Raw genomic sequence first — 20374 nt, 5'->3', positions numbered from 1 at the left:
CTACATTTCCCAAGGATCCCCATTTATTCAGTGCTTTGCAATCATTGTGAGGTCTTAGATTCCTTTGAGAATCTGATGAAAATGATAATCCCTCACTCCTAAAACCAATGCACATATTCGCACCCACATTTTTCCAAGTATTTTCAAGAGGTCCAAGGAATCTAGGTTAAGGATACTCCCTGGTAATATGTCCTCAGCATACTGAGTTCCCTCAAATCTACAAAGGATTCCCACAGACATTATTCATTAAAATAAGTATTAAGCATTAAGTATGTAGCAGACACTGCATTGGGGTACTGGGGATACAAAGAGAAACATAGGAGCCCTTGTTTTAAGGATCTCAAGATAGAAATGGAAGCAGATGGGTAAATAGTGATCATGGAATGTGAGAAGTACATGAAACGCAGCAGGGCTAGAGTAAAATGTTCTTAAATTATAATTGTGGTTTCTTTCCTTAAAATCTTTGATGCATCCTCTTCCTATCATGCACAAAGACCTTCCTCATGAACCTCAAGTTTACTTCTCTAATATATTCTGAACACGTGTCCTTCCTTTGCCCAGCCCTGGCACTCCATGCTTCCATCTCATTGAAATCTCTGTTGATCCCCAAATGTACCATGTTCTATGAGTCTTCATATGAGTTGTCCCCCATCCCTGGCATTCTTTCCTCCCCATCCTTTGCCCTTTGGCCAGGCTGACTCTCATTTGTCTTTTAACACTAGGTTTGGAACGCTTTCTCCAGGGTGCTTCCCCTAATTTCTCTAAATTCTATTTAGATGCACTTCTTGCCAAGTACAGTGGCTCACACTTGTAATCCCAGCACTTTGGGAGGCCAAGGCAAGAGGATTGTTTGAACCCTGGTGTTCCAGACCAGCTTGGGCAACATAGTTGAGACCCTGTCTTTACATAAATAAAAACTATTTGGGTGCAGTGGTGTATACCTGTAGTCCTAGCTACTCAAGAGGTTCGGGGGATGGGGGATCACTTGAGCTCAGGAGGTCAAGGCTGCTGTGAGCCATGGTCACGCCACTACACTCCAGCCTGGGCAACACAGTGAGATCCTGCCTCTTAAAAAAAATAGATGCACTTCTTAGATGTTATCCTTATCTTAATTCCCATTGCATTATATTACTATGTATATGTCTTCATTAGTCTGTGTCCCTCACCAGACAGTAATATCCTCAATGTCAGGGACTATCATATTCACAGTTCTAGTCACACCAACTAATGACTAATAGTTAATAAATATTTGAATTAATTTATGAATTAATCTGACAAAAAAACCCTCAACATAATTAGTTTTATTGCTCTCTAGTATAAGCTAGAATAAAGAACCCTACCTATATCCTCTCTGAGAAGTATGGTCTATAATTAGAACTTTAACGACATCTGACCAAGGTGCTCTCTGCCCATAAGGAATCTGACTCTTGGTTCCTTGGTACACACAGAAGGAGACACAGAGCTGAGGGCAGTTAACTAGGAGTTGTTCAACCATCATTTGCTTAACACTGTGCAAAATACTTTGGGAAGTAAAGATGTATTTCTCCCTCCTTTCAAGAACCTACTGTTGGGAATACAAGAGTTCCCCAGGTGAAATCCTGCTAGTATGTAATTTAGTACCAAATTATGAATAAAATAAGATGACATTTAAAGTTACTTCCAACTAGTTTTTCTGTGAAGCTAAGATTTTTTTTTTTTTTTTTTTTTTTTTTTGAGACTGAGTCTCACTTTGTTGCCCAGGCTGGAGTGCAGTGGCGCAATCTCGGCTCACTGCAAGCTCCACCTCCCGGGTTCATGCCATTCTCCTGCCTCAGCCTCCTGAGTAGCTGGGACTACAGGCACCCGCCATCACGCCCAGCTAATTTTTTGTATTTTTAGTAGAGACGGGGTTTCACCGTGTTAGCCAGGATGGTCTCGATCTCCTGACCTTGTGATCTGCCCGCCTCAACCTCCCAAAGTGCTGGGATTACAGGCGTGAGCCACCGTGCCCAGCTCGAAGCTAAGATTTTTTATATCACCTAACTGTACTAAACACTCTATGGCATATCTTCCAAACCACACTGAGAGTGATGATCATGTGCTGATGGTCTTTGTACCTTCAAGGTCGAACATAGTCCCCAGGTCTGAGTAGGTTTATAACGTTTTTTTTTTGTTTTTTTTAATTTGTTTTTTTTTTTTTTTTGAGACAGGGTCTCAGTCTGTCACCCAGGCTGGAGTGCAGTGGCGTGATCTCAGCTCACTGCAATGTCCACCTCCTGGGCTCAAGTGATCCTCCCACCTCAGCATCCCAAGTAGCTGGGACTACAGGTGTGAGCCACCACACCTGGCCTCCAACAACATTTGTTAAACCAAATGCACTGAAAGAAGACGGTGACACCCACCATAAATATATCACCTGACTGGAGTTTCCCATTTATAAATTTTTTTACTGGGATAAAAGGCTTATATACTAAATAAGCATTGTTTATTCTTCACTGTATATTACTTGGGGGTTATGACACACTGACAAAAATTAATGTGGCAAAAAAAAAGTGGAATGGATCAAAAAGCACAAGCTTTAAAATCAGGCATATCTGATTCAAATCCCAGCTCTTCTGCAGGCTTGACAAGTAACCTTCCATTGATTCTATAGATATTTGTTGAATCATGCTCTCTACAAGGCAATGTGCTAAGTGTTAAAGAGGTAAAAGTAAATACTCTCTACAATCTTGAAGCTTCCAATCACTTTCTTCAGGCTCTTTATCTGTAATGTGGAGGCAACAATGTTTTCTTGGAAAGCTACTGGCAAGATGAAGCATAATATGAATCAAAATGCCCACTCTAGGTCTTTGCATGAAGTAGACACTCAATAAATGCTACTAGAAGGCACAGCTCCTATAATCTAATCAGGACAAGTCAATGAACATTCACAGCGCAGCTAAAGCTCTCTGCCAGTATGAAGTCCCCAGTAGCTACTGAACCCTTGAAATGTGGCTAGTCAAAATTGAGATGTGCTGTAAGTACGAAATACACACCAAGATTTGAAGACTTAGCATGAAAATAAGACAGTAAAATAACTTAGTAATATTTTGTATTCATTACATGTTAAAAGGATAATATTTCAACAAATTGAGTGAAATAAAATGCTATATATGATTCATTTTACCTGTTTTTATTTTTTAAATGTTACTATTAGAAAATTAAAAATTATATATGGCTCACATTATTTCTATTGAACAGTCCGGGGTTAGAGAGTAAATGTATGTTATAGATTCTAAAAAGGACCAACTAGAGATGCCAAAGGTGATCCGGAAATGTATACCACTAGGTAATGACTGAGCAGGGATGAAAACACAAAGCTGCAATCCTGCTTTTGTGCACTCATGGTGGTATTAATAGTAATTAACAGATTACACAGGAGTCAGAACATTCTCATTCACTTTAGCTCAAATACCAATTGTGGGATGTACCCATGTACACACCTAGGAAAGGGGGTGGTGCTGGGGGCTGGGAGGAAGCTGACAGAGATGTCCTCAAGACTTACGATGGCTGCTATGATTCACTTCTTCATTTGGAGGCATGTTAAAGCAGATGGGCTTTAGACATATGAGGTTTGGATGTCAGCATCATTTCTTCCTGCATGATCTGGGGCAGGTTAGTTATCTCTCCGGGCCTCAGTTTACTCATTTTTAAAATGATGGTAATAATAACCAGATCATAAGATTTCTGTGATGACTGAAGGAGCAAATGCATGTAAAATATGTGGCAGGGCATAACGCTCAGTTGTTAGTTATTGTCACTGTATTAGTCTGTTCTCATGCTGCTAATAAAGACATACCCAAGAATGGGTAACTTATAAAGGAAAGAGGTTTAATTGACTCACAGTTCAGTATGGCTAGGGAGGCCTCAGGAAACTTAAAATCATGTCAAAAGGGGAAGCAAACACATCCTTCTTTACATGGAGGCAGGAAGGAGAATAATGAGTGCCCAGTGAAGGGAAAAGCTGCTTATGAAACCATCAGATCTCATGAGAACTAACTCACTATCGTAAGAACAGGATGGGGGAAACTGCTCCCATGATTCAATTATCTCCACCTGGTCCCTCCCGTAACACATGGGGATTATGGGAACTGCAATTCAAGATGAGATTTGGGTAGGGACACAGCCAAACTAAATCAGTCACCATCACAGTCTATTTTATGTAATCATAAATAATAATGCCCACCACATATTTGGTATTCAATAAATACTTGTTGAATGAATGAAATAGGTCATCATCATCAAATCAAGCAATAGATGACTCTTTATTCTTGAAATTCCAGTGTCATCAGGTAGGATCCTGCTGCTATATCTCTGAATGTGGGTGTGAGTCTTGTAAGAACAGTCACAGCTACTGAGAACTGCTGACTAAGTTGTCTCTTGTTTTGACAAGTGTCCGTCAGCGTTGACTCTACCCTCAGGCCACTCCATAGCCATTCCAGCAACGTCCATGGTTTTATATTTCCCTTATCCTTTCCACTTTTCCATTATACCCGAGTGTGAGACTCTTTTTTCCCCCATCCAATTTAATCATATAAAACCTGCTCTGATTTAGAATCTCCTTTGCAGCTAATCGAACCTTGCAGCGTTCTATTAGCTCTCCCTATTTGCTCTCAGCCCAAGCTGAGGCATCTGGGATTATTATATAATAACTTGGGCTCATGTCTGGTCAGTATATACCATCCCTTTTCATTCTGCAAATCCCCTCAGGGTTCTCTATCTGTTTGCAAGGGGTGGGAGAAGAGAGTAGAAGGATTGTGGTGGGGGTTTTTGTGGGAGGGGACTGTTTGCTAAGAGTTATTATCCCACACTTATCAGTATTAAACTGGATTTGACAGCTCATAGCCTGGGATTTAAATGATCTAAATCCTGCTTCATTTGGCAGCCTGGTTTTACCCGTTATTTATTGTGCGACCCAATTTATTATCATCGGCACACTGGGAGGCTTGGCCTGTGGTGTCTTCACAGCCAAGTGATTTATACAAATAATAAAAAAGATTGGGGTTCCTAGCAATGAAATTCAAAGCAATTCCACCTCTCCTTTTCCTCTCATCTAGCTCAGTTCATCTCTTACACATTAACCCTTGGCCTTCTTACTTCTTCTAGAGAAATTCATCCTCAGCTTCCTTCTGATCCCTGGAAGGAAATGCTATTGGCAGGCAAAGGAGAGGGTAATAAAACTGAAGATTTAGGTTGGTGCAAAAGTAATTGTAGCTTTTGCCATTAAAAGTAATTGCAAAAACTGCAATTACTTTTGCACCAGTCTAATAGAATTCCAAAACATAAGTATCATCAGGTCTTTATATGGAAGGTACCATGCAAATCCTCTCTACACGTTATAGGATTTGGTTATCACACCAGCACTTGGAGGTAGACATTGATTTTATCCCATTCGACAGCAGAGGGTCTCAGTTTGAAAGATGCTGCATCTCATTCTCACGAGGGCAGGCAGAGTGGGAGAGAGAAGCATGGCCAGGGGGTGGGGTGTCTGGAATATGGCCAGGATGAGGGGTAATACTGGTACCAAAACTGTAATGTAGCAGTTCAGAACATGAGCTTTGAGATCAAACAAACCTGAAAGTGAATTCCAGTTCTTTAACCTATTGAGTTGTAGGACCGTAAGTAACCAGTCTGTGCCTCAGTTTCCTCACCTGCAAAGTGGTAATAATAAAGTAGATAGGTAGTTATGAGAACTGAATGAGATATTGTATATAGGGCATTTAACACAGTTTTTCCATCTGTTAAAAATGGCTAATGGCCAGGCTCATACCTGTAATCCCAGCACATTGGGAGGCCAAGACAGGAGGAATTCTTGAGCCCAGGAGTTCAAGACCAGCCTGGGCAACGTAGCGAGGCCCCATCTCTACAAAAAAATAAAAACATTAGCCAGGTATGGTGGTGTGCATCTGTAGTCCCAGCTACTTGGGAGGCTAAGGTGGGAGGATCTGCTTGAGCCAGGGAAGTTAAGGCTTCAGTGAGCTGTGATCATGCCACTGCCCTCCGGCCTGAGCAACAGAGTGAAACCCTCTCTCAAAAACAAACAAAAAAAAACCTAACTCATTTTATCTTCACAACAACCCTATGAGGTAATATATGTAAAGCACTTAAAACAATTCCTGGAAATGCTCAATAAATGTTAGCTGTTATTACTACCACTGCTATTACTACCACCACCACCACTGCTGCTACTGCTGTTATTCTCATGACTCAAATTCCATACAAAATCAGTACTTTCCAGCATGCATATTGCAAAGACCTTGAGTAGGGTCCTGGTAAGCTGAATTCACCCATGATAGTAATTATACCCTATGCTACCATATAAATGACGTGTGTGTGTATGTGTGTTTGTCTGTGTGTCTGTGTGTGGTTTTGTTTTCCTTGCCCCAGATCTACTTATGACCTTCTCAAACTGGTTGCCAATTCTAGACTTGGAGGGAGGTTAGTCTAAAGCTCTAGCCCAAGCTTAGAACAACTTTAATATGGGAATTCAGTATCCTGTCGTCTTATCTCTCTAGCCTCAAATTTTAGCAAATCTACTTGTATTAGTTCACATACTTCTTACTGAAAGCCAAATGTTAATGGGTAGTCTTCTATTTACTCATTTAGAATATTTATAATTAGAGAGCTTATTCATTTATTTAAAATATGGACCAAGGGTAGCTCTGTTGGGGTATCTGCTATGTTGAAACTGGAAGAAGCCCCTCACCCCCAATTAATTTTATATCTTGCAAAACTATTTATGTTGGCATTGCCCCAAATAACATTTAGCCATCCCATATTGCCACTGTTTTTTGACCACCTAGCCCTGTACTTTGGAAATACTGGAAGTTTTATCCCGTGTTCCCACATAACTTGCACTGAGTGGGTTATTTGCATATTTAGGGAAGAATATGAGTAACCAGATTGTGGGAACAGCACCTCCCACTGATTTACATTTGTAAAGGAAGTGATGCTGAGAGTTCATGGTGACCTAGAAGTCCAAATTCAGCCCATATTCTCTCCTATATCCTGTATCTAGAGCCAAGAATAATGTTAAGTATGTAAAAATAATTTTTGCTTTGAGTGTGTATCAGTAATTTATGGCCAATAGATAGCACTGTTTTCAACACAACTTTGCTGAAGCAGCAATAGCAGAAGATGGGCTTTAGAATCAGCTTCCTTCATTAACTGTGTGGTCTTGAACAAGTTGTATAACGTCTATAAGCCTGGAGCGCCCCAGCTACAGAGTCTATTTGGAAGTAGAATCGATCTGATAGTGCTGTTTGAGGAGTAAATGAAAAAATACATTTAGAGTTTGTAGCTGAGCACTTGACACAAAGTACTCAAATACTTGTTACTTATTAGTATTCCTCTTCTATTGATTTGCATATTCCTAAGCTTTTTACATACAGTAAATTTTATTGATGTTGTATTTGTCGCCTATTATAGTCTGATGGCAACAGTGCTATTAATGCTGTTATTGTTTGTGGTAAAAATATGTTTTACCATGAGCATGGTTTCAACTGGAATTCACTTCCAGGTTTGTTTTACAAAACCTTTTATATTTCCTTTTATACCTCTGCAAGATTGCCCTTTGTTCCTGATTTCAAGGCCATAGTCACTGTGGAAATTCCAAATCATGCCTCCTTTCTATTTTTGTCCATCCTCCCGTTCCATCAGCTGTCGCTTGGTTTTCACTTGCTCTGTGGAAAAACGATAGTTTCTGTGTATTGGTAGCTGGAAGCCTGAGGCTTCAGACTAAATATTATCATTTATCAGTGCTGTAGCACTTGTATTAAAGAGGTCCTTGCAAAAATTTTTATCAATGTATGTGCATTAGAAACGCTGTTTTCTCTTGTGGTCAAAAGAAGTTATTGAAATTCTTATTCTCATACTCAGCCCTAGGCGGAGTGACTTACCTTTGACCTTTCACCATAAGTTAGAAGCAGAATAAATGAGTGATGATTTCAGCTGCCTCCTCCTTTCTTGGGGTAATGAATGAGTCAGCATCAAGGACTTTGCCAGGAGGCCTGAGTCATAAATATCCCTGCAATCCATCAAAAATCTCCACAGAAGGTTGTTTTTAAACCGTAAACGGGAAAGAGTTCCTGGACCTTATCTTAATCATCAAGTTAGTGGGAGATAGTTATGCTTCTAACTTTGGGGTCAAAAAGAAAGGCTATAGCCAACAATATAGATAGAGAAATTAATATGACCCCATGATGAGATGGCAAACTTCTCATAGAGGAAAGACAAAAATTCAATGGACATACCCACTCTGTCCAAATTCTTGTCAGTTGTGTCACATTGTTTTCCTAAAACTTATTGAGGATTTATCAGATGTCAGGCAGTGTGCTAGCTCCTTTATTTGCATTATCTCATTTCATCTGCACACCTCTTTCATGAAAAGTGGAAAGATTTTCTTCACTGTTTTACAGAGGAGGAGATTGAGAATGAGGGTGACTGACTCTCCCAAGGTTTTGCAGCTAATAGATGGCAGAAATGTGCTTTGACCCTCAGATCCATCTGAGTTCAAAGCCCAAGCTCTTAATTAGTCAGTTAAACTCTATGGGAAGCCACGGAAAATGAAGAGGGAAAGGAGAATATACAGAAATGCAAGTTGGCCTTCTCTCTGCCACATAAAGTACTCATAGTACAGTATAGTTAAGGTCTCTTGCATAATAATTTATTTTTCCATTAGCAATGTAAACAGAAAGCCAATGGATACTGTAAGACCCTGAAAAAGTCCAGGCATCAGAGTCCTGAGGCTGCAGCAAACATCAGGTACGCAGCAGTACCACAGATTTTGCAGCCATTTTAAGTGCCAGTAACTGGCAATAATTCCATATACCTGAAAACATCCCATTTTTGTCACCATTCATTCTAACTTACTTGGAGTGCAGTCTCCTGTCAGGGATGTATTTGTCACACATACAATATTTTATTTATGAGAAGAATAACAAAATATGATTGTTGGATTAGCTGATAGAGCACGGATTGGAAAAGGAGCCAGCTGGTGTGTTGTACGTAGCTTCAGCAGGAAGATACATCTAATTTGTGTTTTTCTCTCCAAACTCACACCTCGTACATGGCTGAATCTTCCTCTCTAACCCTTTCCACTGTGAGCCTCAAAGGCCTCATCAGTTTCTTCTTGGAATGCAGAGAATATCTTTTGTCTACATTTCCTGGTCAGACTCCTCATGCCAATTCAGGCTTCCCTGATCACCTCTCTTTTTAATGATATAAGTTTAATCTCCCTGTATTAGTCCATTTTTATGCTGATGATGAAGACAAACCCAAGACTGGGAATAAAAAGAGGTTTAATTGGACTTACAGTTCCACATGTCTGGGGAGGCCTCAGAAGCATGTCGGGAAGTGAAAGGCACTTCTTACATGGTGGCGGCAAGAGAAAATGAGTAAGAAGCAAAAGTGAAAATCCCTGATAAACCCATTAGCTCTCATGAGACTTATTCACTATCATGAGAATAGCACGGGAAAGACTGGCCCTCATGATGCAATTACCTCCGCCTGGGTCCCTCCCACAACATGTGGGAATTCTGGGAGATACAATTCAGGTTGAGATTTGGTGGGGACACAGCCAAACCATATCATTCTGCCCTTGGCCCCTCCAAATTTCATGTCTTCACATTTCAAAGCCAATCATGCCTCCCCAATAGTCCCCCAAAGTCTTAACTCATTTCAGCATTAACCCAAAAGTCCACAGTCCAAAGTGTCATCTGAGACAAGGTAAGTCCCTTCTGCCTATGAGCCTTTAAAATCAAAAGCAAGCTAGTTACTTCCTAGATACAATGTGGGTACAGGTATTGGATAAATACAGCTATTCAAAATGCGAGATACTGGCCAAAACAAAGGGGTTACTGAGCCTATGCAAGTGTCTGAAATCCAGAGGGGCAGTCAAATTTTAAAGCTCCAAAACGATCTCCTTTGACTCCAGGTCTCACATCCAGGTCACACTGATGTAAGAGTCTTAGGCAGCTCTGCCCCTGTGGCTTTGCAGGGTGTAGCCTCCCTCCTGGCTGCTTTCATGGGCTGGCATTGAGTGTCTGCAGCTTTTCTAGGCACATAGTGCAAACTGTCAGTGGATCTACCATTCTGGGGTCTAGAGGATGGTGGCCCTCTTCTCACAGCTTCACTAGGCAGTACCCCAGTAGGGACTCTGTGTGGGGGCTCCAACCCCACATTTCCCTTCCACACTGCCCTAGCAGAGGTTCTCCATGAGGGCCCTGCCCCTGCAGCAAACTTTTGCCTAGGCATCCAGGCATTTCCATACATCTTCTGAAATCTAAGTGGAGGTTCCCAAACCTCAGTTCTTCACTTCTGTGCACCCACAGGCTCAATACCACATGGAAGTTGCCAAGGCTTGAGGCTTCCACCTTCTGAAACCACAGGCCCAAGCTGTACATTGGCCCCTTTCAGCCACAGCTGAAGGAGCTGGGATACAGGGCACCAAGTTCCTAAACTGCACATAGCATGAGGACCTGGGCCCAGTCCTGGAAACCACTTTTCCCCCTGGGCCTCTGGGCCTCTGGGCCTGTGATGGGAGGGGCTGCCATGAAGGTCTCTAACATGGCCTGGAGACATTGTCCCCATGGTCTTGGGGATTAACATTAGGCTCCTGCTACTTATGCAAATTTCTGCAGCCAGCTTGAATTTCTCCCCAGAAAATGGGTTTTTGCATATTCAGGCTGCAAATTTTCTGAACTTTTATGCTCTGTTTCCCTTTTAAAACTAAATGCCTTTAACAGTACTGACATCACCTCTTGAATGCTTTGCTGCTTAGAAATTTCTTCTGCCAGATACCCTAAATCATCTCTCTCAAGTTCAAAGTTTCACAAATCTCTAGGGCAGGGGCAAAATGCCACCAGTCTCTTTGCTAAAACATAACAAGAGTTACCTTTGCTCCAGTTCCCAACAAGTTCCTCATTTCCATCTGAAACCACCTCAACTTGGATTTTGTTGTCCATATTGCTATCATCATTTTGGGCACAGCCATTCAACAAGTCTCTAGGAAGTTCCAAACTTTCCCACATTTTCCTTTCTTCTTCTGAGCCCTTCAAACTGTTCCAATCTCTGCCTGTTACCCAGTTCCAAAGTTGCTTCCACATTTTTGGGTATCTCTTCAGCAACACCCCACTCCTGGTACCAATTTGCTGTATTAGTCTGTTTTCATGCTGCTGATAAAGGCATACCTGAGACTGGAAAGAAAAAGAGGTTTAATTGGACTTATATAGTTCCACATGGCTGGGGAGGCCTCAGAATCATGGCAATAGGCAAAAAGCACTTCCTACTTGGTAGCGGCAAGAGAAAATGACAAAGAAGCAAAAGTGGAAACACCTGATAAACCCATCAGATCTCATGAGACTTATTCACTATCATGAGAATAGCATGGGAAAGACCGGTCCCCATGATTCAATTAACTCCCCCTGGGTCCCTCCCACAACACGTGGGAATTCTAGGACATACAATTCAAGTTGAGATTTCAGTGGGGACACAGCCAAACCATATCACTTCCCAACTGCTGGAGTATTATTTTGCTCCACACGAAGACAGGAGAGCAAAGTATTAACTAACAGGATGTGGAGTGCAGCAGTCCCACAGAGATCTGTTAACTCTGTGACTCTGAGCATGTACAGAACATAATCTCTGAACCCATTCTCTCTTTGGGAGAAAAAATAAACACACCTATTCAATGTTTTTGCTGCTTAATAAGTGATAATCTCTCTTATTACTAAACATGGGGAAAAGGTCTTATTTAAAAATATTCTATTTATAGGAGTCACGCAGTGAAATGGATAATACTGAGAAGAAAACATTTTTCCCGTTCCTGATTCTGAGCTCTCATGGGTAACATTTGCTACATTGGTATCTCTCCATTCCCTGTCCTTGCTTTCCTTTTGTTGGGGAATCATTGCATCTAAAAAAAAAAAAAAAAAAGTAAGTGTTTCCCTAGCAATCATATTCAGAAAAAATAAAACAGTTTTTTAAAGAGTGAGTTACTTTGTGGTATTTAAAATTATACATGCTTATTACAGAAAACTGAGAAGTAGAATGATCTCAAAAGAGCAAAAGTAAAATTTTAAACTCCATCCAAGCACACAAATACTGCATGATCTCACTTATATGCAGAATCTAAAAAAGTCAAACTCATAGAAGTATAAAGTAAAATGGTGGTTACCAGGGGCTGGTTTTCGGAGTTGGGGGTTGAGATAGGGGAAGGGGGAGCAATTGGGTATGGGAAGATGTCATTCAAAGCATATAACATTTCAATTACACAAGAAGAAGAAGTTTTAGAGATCTGCACAACTTGGTGACTATAGTTAATAATAATGTATTATATATCTCAACATTGCTAAAAGAATAGATTTTGGGTATTTTTTGTTTATTTTTTATAATTTAAAAAAAAATTTTTTTTTGGACTTATGGGTACAAGTGCAGTTGTGTTCCACGGATATATTGCATAGTGGTGAAGTCCGGGCTGTTACTGTACCTATCTAAATAGAGTACATTCTACCTGATAGGTAATAGTTCATCCCTCACCCCCATTCTACCTTCCCACCTTCTAGAGTCTCCAATGTTTATTATTTCACTTAAAAGAGTAGATTTTAAAATATTCTCACCACAAAAAGTGATAAATATGAGGTGATAGGTACGTTAATTAGCTTTATTTAATCCATCCACAATGTAAATGTATATTGAAATGTCACATTGTACCCCATAAATATGTACAATTATTCATCAATTAAAAATAAAATTTTTAAATAAGTAAAAAAAAAAAAAACCTCTCATAATCCTACCCTTTAAGACTTCATCCACATCCTTCCTGTCCTTTTTTTTTTTTTAATAAATGTTTAACATAGCTGTAGGAATCCACACTCTGAAATGAAGGGAAATATCTGTGAGCTAATACAATGAGACCTTGTTCTTGTCACTGTTTTTTGTGGAATCAAATTCAGCATACAGCTGAGCAATTTTGAATTTCCTGAAGGGTAGTTTAGAAAATGAAGTTCCAAAAGAACCCCTTTGTAGAATGTGTCAAAACACTAGAGTGTGTCTGTTCTATAGGATGAAACCTAGCATTCAGTAATCCTCCAGTTGTCCCTTCTTATGGAAATGCCTCCTTGAACCAGGAGAAATCTTACCATAATGTGTATCCTAGTTACAAAGCCATGCAAATCTAACATTTACATAGCCACAGAACTGGGTTTCCTCTTGAAATCTAGAACTGTATATGGTCCTCTATGCATCCTGATGATTCCCCAGGAGCATTTATGAACATAAGCGACTTTGGATAATTTATACAGCAAAAGAGACTATGGGAAATCCTTTGTAAAGTAGATTTCTCAGATCAGATCCCATGATCCTGAGATTCAGAATGGTTTTGTTGTTAAGATATTGACTGAAGGACTAGATTGTGTGGGTTTGAATCTTAGCTCCACTACTAACTGGTTTTAGGATGTTAGGCAAGTTACCTAGCCTTTCAAAGTCTCATTTTCTTTATATGTCAAAAGAAAATAATAGGAATAAACAGATTTGCTATGAGGATCAAGAGAGTTTGTGCATATATGGTGCTTAGAAGTGTGCCTAATGGGTTGTTCAATAAATATTGTCACTATTGTTAATAATCAGGGTATGTGTGTGTGTTTATACTTGGCCATACTCCCCTTCTGCACAATCCCAAAAGAATCCCTTTGAGACAATAAACTCGCTAGAGCCAAAAATTCCTGTGTTCCACTCTTTGTCCTCAGCAGCACCTAGGACAGTCATATCTAGTTTGGCATAGATGCTGAATACTCCCTAGTTGGCTTAAATTGGCCAAAATCCTGGTTTTCTTCCTGCTTGTTTGGTGCCCAGTAAGTGCTTGGCTCCAGGCTCTGGGGGGTGGGAATGCAGTGGTGGAGAAGGAGGCTTTAGAGGATGGTGCCTGCTTTTTGTTCCTCCTCCTCTGGCATGGTGGATTCTTCCCTTTAACTCCTTAATGCCTCAAAGACAAGTAATGATCGAGGCTCCAGGTAGGACTGACTATCAAAACCAATAGCTGCTGCTAAGATTTGAGTATTTATAATGTACATGAGATTCCATCTCTATCCAACACACCAGCCCACTGATGCTTTACAAGAAAGTCCTCAGTGCCTCAGAGTTAGCTTTCATAGTTTTCTTGTTATAATTTTCAGCTTCCCATGTGCCGTGCTAGGCACAAGGGTACAACATTGAACAGGACAGACATGGGCCCTGCCCTTTTAGAGTCTAGTGAGGAAGATGGACATAGTGGATAGTAAGTACATGTGTTAAGTTCTATGTCAGGAAACGCAGGGTGCTATGGGAATCTTAGGAAGGTCACATAACTATTTTGACAAGTCAAAGAAGGCCAGTTATTTAGCTTTAGTAGGAAACAAAGCTCTCCTTAATAAAATATAAAGTAAGTGCCATATTGTGGGTTTGAAGATTTCTTTGTTCTATATGATGTATATTTTCTGTGCTGAGAAGAGGATGGTACACTAAAAATCGGTATGTCTTGTAACTCAGTGTTTTATGGTCAACTTATAACACCTTCAACATATAGAAGAATTAAGATCATTATCTCCTAAGGCAGGATTTCCAACATTTAGATGCATGCATGCATATCCTAGCTTCCAGATACCTGCATCCATTTCCCTATGGCTGGTTATTTTTTTCTGAAATGGATTTTTTCCAGCCTTCTGATAGTGTAGTCGCAGAAATACATAGTTTCTTCATGCTGTGTTTTTACTGTCCATTTTCGCAATAAAACTATATCACTGCAGAGGAAATCAAATCTAATCTGCAATATATTTAGCATGAAAGCAATAAGAAGCATTAATTCACTCCAGAAAGAGCAAAATACAGTCGGGTACTCAAAGGAAGAATCACCATGGAAACTGTTTTCTTGAAATTCTGTGCTCTCCAGGCTCCAGGCATGACTAAGTGAGGAAAGGAAGGCAAAGGGAAGAGAAGAAATATTTTACCCTTTCTGTTGTCACTAAAAATGCTGCTGAGGAATTTCTATGAATTATTGATCGCATGAATAGAAGTATATATGAATTAGAATTATTAAACTGTTGTCTTTTAAATGAGTTTGTAAAAACACACTGAGAACTTGTTCCTCAGTATTCTCCCTTCCTAACTGTCATAACCCTATTGAGCAGTGTTCTCCCTTTCCTAACTGTCAATAATCCTATTAAGGTCAAAAGTTTTAAGAGAAGCACTAGGAATTATGATGATTAAAGAATTATGTAAGCTAGAACTAAGGTAAAATGTGTTTGCATGTAACTCCCAGATAGACTTGCTTTTGTTTACCATTTTGAGATGATTATGGTTTCAGAATTTCTTCAAAGATATTAAATATGTCAAGATAAGCCCAGCTCCTGCCTTTGGGACTGTGTTAATGGGATGTGATGGAATTTCCCTAAGGAATTTCTTATAGATTAGATTCACTCTGTGTTTGTGTGCACATGTATATATCTCATAACGAGCCCACTCTCCTTGCTTTCTACATTTTTACCTCCTAATTTATAGATTTTTCTCACTGCAACTATACATTTGGATTATAATAGCTCTGATAAGAATAGCTACCATGTGTTCAGTGTTCCCTGTGAGTCGATCACTATGCTGAATTCTTTGCATTATAACATCAAGGGCATAAGCTTTTATTTGGGTGCAATTGTGTATTATTTAGCAAAACAACAAATTCAATAAAAGCTCACCAATAAAATAAATGTTTATATTCTCATGTAACCCTCAAAAAAAAAAACCTGTGAGAGTCCCCATTTTACAGCTGAGGAAACTTGAGTTTTTGGGATGGCCATCAAATACACTGGATCACAGAGCCAGTGAGTTGCAAAACCTGGATTTGAAATCATGTGGGAATCCTAAGTCCATGGGCTTAACAACACCACTATGTTTTAATTCTAAAGGACATAGACAACCTGCCTTTTTAATCTCCGTACAGACTCATAGCTGCCCAGGGTCTGGACATGTAAGTAGGACCTTGGTATATTCACAAGAAATATATATTGAGAATCTACCATTGTACCAGGCACTGTCCTAAATATAAAAATTGAAAATAAGATAGCATCCCTGCCTTCCAGGAACTTACAGTCCTCAGGAAATGTTGGCACGAATGAATGAAACAGACAAAATAGTCAAAGGTTCAGAGAAAAAAGGGATTAATGAGATTTGTGGATTTGTTGAGTTTGTGTGGATGAATTTGTCCTGGCCCTCCAAGAGGGGGAGGAGCTTTTGGAAGGTGGGAGGAAGAGAAATGAACATTTAGGGTAAGAAAACGTGATTTTAAGCACAGAGATGGGAATGAGTGAGAAGGGTTTCAGGACCTGTTAGAAGATCAGGGCATGTTTTAGAAAAGTGAGTTTGAACAAGTACATCGACCATTGGGCCAATCAGTAAAGAACAATGAAAACTGGGGCAAGGAGGTCTGAATTTTATCCTATCAACACAAGTGACCTTTCAAAGGATTCATGTGTTTATTCTGAGATGTTAATTACTTACAATAATGAGGATTATTCTTTCGTATTCAGCTTAATGACTTTTATACATGTATACAACCATGTCACCATTACCCACATAAAGGTATAGGACAGTTTTAGGACTCCGTAAGATTTTCTCTTGCCCACTCTTACTTAATTCTCCCTCACCCAGAGATTATCAGTATTCTGACTTTTATGTGAGTGTTCAAAGGGAAGTGATTTTTTAAAATGACACTATGAAAGTTTAAAGGAAAGCTGAATGACTGATGGGATGTAGCACAAAATGTAGAGGTGAGAGGTTTCAAACAGGGAGACCAACAAAGAGGATGTTATGAGATTCACTCCAATTCATCCAGTCAATTAAATATTTATTGGACACTTATTATGTACCATACCCATACACTGGGAATACAGTGGTAACCAACATATGCTCTCTCAATGAGAAGGCCAACAAATAAACTGTTACCCTATGGTGTAATAAATGCTATAATAGGAGGAAATATACATTGTGCTTAAAATGGGCATCTAACCCAGAAATAGGAAAGTCAAGGAAGACTTCCTGGAGGAAGAGATGACAATCTGAGGATCAAGGATGAATAGAGATTAGCCAGGTTCCAGGCAGAGAAAGGCACATACAAAGGCCCAAAGAGGAGCAAGGACCTGTTCATGTTTAGGTAGTGGCAGTAGACAAGAGAGAAGTCAAAGAAAATAAGTTTTTTAATCAAAAGAAATGGCCAGACTTAGTAATTATATTCTATCACAAGAACCATGTCAAACTGGGTTTCTTCAACACTGGCACTGTATATAATTGTGTTTTATACTATGTATTAGGCACTAACCTTATTGTGCAACATTGCAAAAAAATTCAGATGTTCAGCATTGCGGGCTTTTTTATTATTGTTTATACTGTGGGCAACCCACTTGCTTGTCAGTCATTTCTCTTTGAACTTGAGCCAGAAAAACCAGTCAGGCAATAAGATTTCTAACATCTTTCACCTACTTCTGTTAGATGAAGCTGTTTTCTTATTCTTTGTAGCATATTTTTTAGCTTCCCCTTTTCTGGACTGGGCTGGGCTGTGCAAAGCAGCCAGGCTATGCCTTCTTTTGACTTTTAGTTTGTTTCCTGGGGCAGCTTTGATAAAGCTATTGAGTTCTCAACACTCATTTTTTCTCTGATTCATCAGCAGATAACTCAGTAAGCAGAAAGTGGCCTTTGTAGCCCCGCAGACCAGAGTTAAGCACTAGCCTAAGTCTTACTAACTCTCTTTGTGACTTCAACAAGTTACTTAATGTTTCTAGGCTTTTGTTTTCTTGTCTGGGAATAATAGCATCCACACTGCATATGGCGTAAATGTCATTAAAATCTAATGTTGTAAAAGCCGTAAGATAGTACCTAATATATAGCAGGTCTTCAGTAAATAGTATCTGGAGGTAGTAAAGTTGAGTGGTTTACAGCGAAAAGCTCTCAAGTTAGACTGCCCATGTTAGAAGGCTGGTTCTGCCAAAGGCTAGCTGGGTTAACATAAGCTTACAGTGACTCAGTTTCCTCATCTGTAAAATGGGGGTAGTAATAACGACATCTACCTTATGGTTTTATTGTGAGGGTTAAATGAGTTAATGCATGTAAAGTTCTTCACACAGAGCCTGCTGTGTGGGTATGCATATCTCTACATCCTATATTAGTAGTGTTCCTGTTAACCTTAATAATTATTGTTATTTTTACTTATTACTTGGTCCCATCTATGAGAATGGGAGAGCAGTACCTACCTATCCTGCAAGGTTGTTGCAAGAGCTACTTAAGAGGTATGCGTGGCTCAGTGCCAGGCACACACTGGGCTCCTGATAAATGTTTGTTGAGTGAATGAGAGCAAAGTGCTTCTCTCTAAATGTTTTCTAAAAATGTTTCGCCTTAATGATCAATGGGAGCTTCCACACAGAAGGAAGTGCCAAAGACGTTCACAGGGTGGCAGCCTGGCTTGGGCCTGGTGGAATCTGATGATGTTGAACAAAATAGATTCAGATCAGTCTATTTGGTGCCATTGAAACTGTGCCAACGAGCAGCAAAATGTGATTTCATGTTGGGAGAGTGCCAGGATCCTGGTTTGCAAATCAAAGAGAATCCTACCTATTTCTAGCACCTTCTCTCTTTCTCCCCTCAAGATTCTTCTGTGTGGGTTTTCTTACCTTTGAAAGAGCCTGTGGATGTTTCACAAAATCAGGCCCCAGATGTTTGAAAGATTTTTGCAGACAAGGTAATCAATCCATTTGGTGGCCAGATGCTGTCTGAAAATTTTCCTGCTACAGCACTGCAAGTTTCTAAATTCATTAGAAACATAAATTAATTAAATCTAATCAACAGTGGGTGATGCAGAAGATTAAATAGTGAAAAACAAACACATTTGCAACTGGGTCATATTAGAGGCAGAGAAAAACAGCTCCAGTTTGGAGGTAAATGTCAAGTTAACCCTTCATGTGATATCCTCAGAAACTTTTGCCAGGCCTGAGTTCGCAGGTGAGGCTGTGGTTCTTTCCAAATTAAGGCTGCCCTGGTGGGTTAATTGACTTTTCAAGAAATAAAAAATAAATTATCTGTTTCTCTAAAACATTTTGGAGTGGTCTGATTCTCTTATGTATTCACAGAAGTGAAAATTTCTATCATTCCTTTATCATGAAAAGTCTCTAGAGATAGGATTTGCAAGGGGCTATGCACTATGTATAAAGCAATATTTTTCAGTAGCATTCTATAGTCAGATAAATTTGGAAAGAGAGTGAAGTCTTCTTTACTCCACACTAGAATAAGTTACCTGAGTTCAGGATTGTCTGAACTGAATCTGTCAATATTCAGATTTAATATTGTCTGTCAATACTGAATCTCCAACACCAGAAAGAATAGTGCCTGGCAAGTCCTTAACAAAATCTTAATAAATATCTGTAAGTCTTTAGTAAATATCTGTTAATATATGAATTGTGGGTGAACTTCTTTCTGATGGGACGACTCAATATTTACCAGATAAATCCCCAAGATGAGGGACAATGTATGAGCTATTTCCCAACAGCGTTCGACATCTTCCCCCCAAGAAACAGCATCTTAAGGAACTAATGGTCCATAAGATATATTTTAGATTGGTGTATAGCACCCCTATCCTTTGTCCCATATCCTCTACCCTCAGTCTAAATGAAACTGGAGAAGATTCAGGGTGAGTGAATAGTGAATTCATGCAGTCAACTTCCGGGTAAGAGGCTGTCCTCCAAGGATGTGCTCAGCTTACTGGTTAGGCCAGCCCTTAGTTGTGATTTGACTGTTTTTTCATTCCACACTTGCATTTGCAGTTTTCACTGTTTTTTCATTCCATACTTGCACTTGCACTGCTGACAAATGACCTAAGGCTGTGTGGATAAAGGTGTTGCTGCCTTGTATGCAGCCCTGTAGAGAGGTACCAGTTTGCAGAGGATACCACTCAACAGTAAAGACCAGCAGCTGCTAACTCAGATGCCTACAGAGGCAAAGTAGCATAAAAGATGAAAGCAGAGAGGTAGAGGAAAACCTCAGAAGGGTAAGTGGGAGCTGGCATTTGACACTAAGGCTGGGGGTACACTAGGAAATGTTAGGAGGTGCAGTAAATTCAAGACCTATGCCCTTCTAAAGGGAGCAGCTGCTTCCCCACTCAAGCCAGGAATGGCCATATGGGAATGCCAGCTCGATGTTGCCAATCTTTATTTTTCTAAGGAAACTGAAAAATCTCAATTGTTTAAAATGAAACTTTATACTTTTTAGATGGTAGAAACTCATTCAAAATATTGGAAACCTTTGTGTGGGCTAATACTGCAATGTTAATAAACTAGTCCAGATAAAATAA

General features: G+C 39.8%; 1 protein-coding gene across 9 annotated transcripts in view; it reads left to right on the top strand.

The window, feature by feature from the left end:
- PPP2R2B (protein phosphatase 2 regulatory subunit Bbeta) overlaps positions 1 to 20374 on the top strand; it is a 495072-nt gene that overhangs the window by 346081 nt on the left and 128617 nt on the right. The window lies entirely within an intron of this gene.

The sequence above is a fragment of the Pongo pygmaeus genome, chromosome 4 (genome assembly GCF_028885625.2).
Source record: "Pongo pygmaeus isolate AG05252 chromosome 4, NHGRI_mPonPyg2-v2.0_pri, whole genome shotgun sequence".
Taxonomy (NCBI): domain Eukaryota; kingdom Metazoa; phylum Chordata; class Mammalia; order Primates; family Hominidae; genus Pongo; species Pongo pygmaeus.
The sequence above is the reverse complement of the archived record's forward strand: the minus strand, read 5'-3'. Positions and strand labels throughout refer to the sequence as shown.